Raw genomic sequence first — 4,879 nt, 5'->3', positions numbered from 1 at the left:
TATCAGGTGCTAATTAAAACTGAGATTGAAATGCATCTAGTAAGGTAAAACTGTATTTTCAAAACATTTTACAGGTTCAGCTAACATTTATCATTTTTTTTTTTGGTAACAGAAGTCATTTAAAAACTTACTTTGATAGGGGATATAAGGACGGATCTTCTAACTGAGTTGGCAATTCATCCGATGTTCCGATACTATTGAACCAGCACCTAGCTTTAGAACTGCTGCCACCCAAGAGAAGACAACAGCCTCTAAGGAGCCCACAAAACTGCGTCCGGACGAAGCTCTGAACCTCGGAATCACCGAGAAATTATCCTTCATACTCTCCGCTTCTCGCCAGCCTTGCTGTTTGATTCCACGTAGCTACTGGTTCTGTTGGTCCACTGCAAGCTTTGACCCTTTGCTCGTTCCGGATAGCCATGATATTCTCAAATTTTTCCTGTCTCCAGTGCATCTTTAAAAACAACAATCTAAGCAAATTAACTAATCAAAACTTATAATTTTAGAAGTCGGCGAACGACTTTACAATTTCGTGTTTTTTTAGCTTTTTTAGCTTCGTTCAATCGTATTTGGAAATTGGTTTCTGTTTTTCAGTTGTTCAATGAGCCAATGTTTTGGTCGAAATTAGTCAAGTTGTTGATCAATACAGCAAGTTCAAATCGATCGAAACTAGTTAACCCCGATCCAGCTCGGCAAGAGGATTCATTTCGAACTGGTAGAAATCGATCGAAGTCAATTGGAAAAAGAGTCAATCCATTTCTACCTGTTTCGACCTATTTCTACCAGACATCATTGAACAAACATTTTGTCCACGTTGTTTACATTCACGGGAATGTTGGACCATCTCGTCATACATTCACCAGTATCGTTACTTATTATCAGGGCATAATTTTTCATGTAAACCCCGCTTTAGAGTATTATTTTGAATAAAACATCTTTTATCTTAATTTAATTTATCTTTTATCTATATTTTTATCTTTTCTTAAGATATTTAAAAACTTACGATTTTATCGTTAGGCCCTGGTAATTTGTTAAGCTTTTGATAAATGGGAGGTGAGATAGACTGAAAACTGAATAGCCATTCGCCGTTTTAAAAGTTTTTTTTCCAAGTGAATTGGTTTTAATCGTTTCAATTGATTATTATTAACTAGATTAATCTTGATAGGCACGAGTGAAAGGTTCAAGATTTGCAGTTGCCCGACAGAGTGTCTAATCAGTGGGATCCAGTTGGGAAGCTGAGCATAAGGATGGAAAAGTATAGCCGTGCTCGAGGCTCTAATAATCGTTCAGAATCTGCCATGAAGCCGCCCAGTAGCCTGACAATTTCGTCTCAATGCTCCCAACGCTCGGTGCTAATCAAATCGCTTTATAGAGGAAAGAAATCTAAAATAAAAATCGAAGGATTTGAACAAGGAAAGCCGTGCTAAGCCTAAGTGGATGACGAACCGGATATGGTCTGAAAGGTACATGTATGGAACCGCAGCTCAGATTCGGATGTATCTTTTATCGACGTGTTGCTCTCAAAGCAGAAAAACCATTGTAAGTTTTTTCGCCTCCCCCTAATCTTTTGATAGCATACATTTTCGATACCAGCGAAGGTGCAAATCAACCGCTCTTACGTTGTTAATTGACTAAGGCTTTTTTTACAGGTTCATAGATTATAAATTAATATCAACATGTGGTCAAAAAATCAAGCAGTGCTCGTTGGCCATCGAAATCTTCAACAAAAGCATTGCGCGGTAGTCTATCTGCCTTCCTCAAATCGTGACGGTTGAAATGGTCTCGATTAATACAAAATTGTAAGCTATAAATTTTCAATTGAAAGTTTCTTTGAATAAAAAAATATTTTTTCATTTTAGATGAAGTTGTCGCAAGTGACTAGAAGCATTCCAAGAACCAGAGTTCGGAATCAGTGAAACCGTTTCTATCGGCAAAGTTGACGGGAAGAAATCGTTATTCGGAATTCGCACTTGCAGTGGTCACCGTAATGTTTTGGTGCGTTTCCAGTATTTCCTGGAATCGTTTGACTAGCACAACCATCATAGATATATGTACAGTGTAACAGCAGCAAATGAAAAAACAAGGTCTTTTGAATCGATGGCTCCGGTGTATACAATTGAATTCAGCTTATCCCTGCCGCTGGGATCAGAGAACGTTTCGGCTGAGCAGCTGACCAAACCGACTCATTAGGTTCCTCCAAGAGAAGAAGCAATTTTTTCAATCAGGGCCAGCTGCATCAATACGCACACTGAGAAGATGGAGGAAGAAAAAACGAAGACGGAAATGGATCGATGAGAAAACATTTTTAGGGAAAGCTCGGGAAGATAGCTCCCGGAAAGGCCAGTGATAATTATTATGAAGATTTAACTCATGTTCAACTAGTTGATAGTACCCAGGAAGCAGGCGTCAGTTGAATAAAATTAGTGACATTATTTTCGAGCCCATCGCTCATCAAGGGATGCAACGATAAGTTCCGTTTCAAAATATCAAACAGTTGTTTCTAATTTCGGGCCATTATTCAATAAATCAGACCAGAAAGACTCAAAAATCGTTTTTCTTTACTTGAAAAGCACTCCTTATTCAGTATATCCCATAGTTGTAGTTTTTTTTACAGCGGTGTCTAAATAAGCGGTACTGAGATGAGTGTACAAAACATGCTGAACATGTAAATTCACTGTAAACAAAAACAGACATGTAAATTTCCTTTGCATTCAAAAAGCATGAACAAGTGAGTTTACATTTCAAGTAGAATTAAGTAGAATTACATGAAACAACATGCATCATCACATGTAAATACCCGATTCCCTTCTACCCATGCTTTTTCATGTAAAATCACTAGGATTTTTCTAAGTGTGTACTCTTCACTTTACAATACACAGTGCAACACCGCAGATTCCAAACTACCACCCAAAAAGTGGAATTTCTGGACGAAGACTGGCTCCCCCAGGAACGGTTCAATCAATAATAAAAGGTAAACAAAAAAGTTCAAATTTCAACTTGATATTAAATTTAACCTAATCCAAAATGCTCCGTCTTAAATGCTATCTGATTTTGACTTAAAAATCAATTTTCAATTCTAGACTACGGAGATAAGCAAAGTTACAGATAACTGCTTCCAGCTTACCGGATCGAATAAAGACGACGCAGTGCAGGATAGAATCCAATTACCATAGGGCACGACGGTCTAAGGTTATCCGAAAGTTATGAAACTCTCTTATTCTTTTTTTTGCACATCCGGTAAGGAAAAATAAATATTTTATTTAATATGTGTAATCTGATGTCAGCATAATTTTGCAGTTGGACGGAAGGAAAGCTGTTCAACTTTCGATGAAGGTTCATCATATCATCACAACACAACAATATTTCACACGGATTCCTCAGGTCAACAGCAATAATTTGTAAGTATTGGAAAAATTAAAAGTAACTTTTAAGGTTCTGAAATTGAGCATGAAAAGTAAAACTACTTTTAATTCGCAACGCACCGATCATGAATGAGAAAAACTTATTTTGTTCTAATTATTTCTCTATAACTTCAGGCGTTTAAAGCTTAAACGCCTAAAGTTATAGAGAAATAATTAGAACAAAATAAGTTTTTCTCACTCAGTTTTACTTGTTATTGAAGTAATAGTCCTTTTTTGCAAAGTTTCTTTATAACTGTTTGTACAAAACTTCACGATATGAAGGTTGGAATTTGCATTTTTTCTTAACCCTAGTGATTTAGTTTGTGGATTTCAATTTTAGCTTAGGGTTTTGTTTCTATTATTAAAAAAAAAAACGTTTTCAAGAAAAAATTGTTTTCATGTTGTATGAGTGCTGACTTTTGTGTTTCTGTTTTACTAATACAACTTTACCTGCTGGACCTTCAAAGGAAAAACAACTTCAATAAATATTACGTATTATTATTATTATTATTATTGATATAACTTTATTTATACCACATTTTTATGTCACCTTTTTATTCTAGGAACAAAACAGCCAGTGACCGATAGACTCAACTCGAAGTTCTGGCTGTAGTACGAAGACTACCAACTTCGCAAACGGAAGAGTACCCGAATGCGGATTCACCGGGAAAACATTCTCGTTGACACTAGCGAGACAGCAATATCATGAAAAAAATCTAATGTAACCATAAAAATTCCATAGATTTTATTATTTAAGGTGTACATTGAATGCATTGTGTGTTGAATATTTAAAAAAACGGTAGCTTTATAACTTTTCATTTATAAGTATTCTATAATAGTTACGTTACGTTACGAACGATTAGATAAACTATTAGTGTGCTTCAAAATAGAATAAGGATAAACTATGTATATCATCGGTTCTTGATGTATGTCATTATGTAAAAGTTTACAAGATTGTATTTTGACGTTTTTTGTTGAATAAAATGTTTTGATCCCTTTATATTCGCAATAAAACAGTATTTATTCAAATCCAAATATTTAAATAAACCTAAATCGAACCTGGGCATCGAAATGACCTTTCAGTTTTACAGTCCTGTAATTTTAAAGAAGCCTGTAAAATATAAGCTCACGTAATTTTAAATGTCATTGAATTTTTTTTTCGTCCTGTAATATTACGGTAAATGTCCTGCTCCTTTTTGTTACAGGACATTTGCTGTAATATTACAGAAATTATTTTTTTCTGTGCAGGGTTTGAGAAATTTTAAAAGAACCCCGAATTGACTCAGTCTAATATCACAAGCTATTTGAAAATAAATGTATTGAATAAGATTCATAGCAATCAACGCAACTGATGCATTCAACCAAAACTAGCGAGCCAACAAACAGCAACGTGGAGAAAAACGACAGCTTGCAAAACTAATGAAGGGAACAAATTAGACTCTACTCCAAAATGATCTTCCTTGCAAGAGGAATTATCG

At 35.3% G+C, this 4,879-nt stretch overlaps 1 long non-coding RNA gene across 1 annotated transcript; it reads left to right on the top strand.

The window, feature by feature from the left end:
• Positions 1-2,874: 2,874 nt before the first annotated feature.
• LOC129749573 (uncharacterized) lies at positions 2,875-4,312 on the top strand. The gene is made up of 4 exons (XR_008738086.1): positions 2,875-2,971; positions 3,081-3,237; positions 3,298-3,398; positions 3,965-4,312. It is a non-coding gene; the product is annotated as an uncharacterized LOC129749573 (long non-coding RNA).
• Positions 4,313-4,879: the final 567 nt, after the last annotated feature.

The sequence above is a fragment of the Uranotaenia lowii genome, chromosome 2 (assembly GCF_029784155.1).
Source record: "Uranotaenia lowii strain MFRU-FL chromosome 2, ASM2978415v1, whole genome shotgun sequence".
NCBI classification, from domain to species: domain Eukaryota; kingdom Metazoa; phylum Arthropoda; class Insecta; order Diptera; family Culicidae; genus Uranotaenia; species Uranotaenia lowii.
This window is presented reverse-complemented; position numbering and strand designations above follow the sequence as displayed.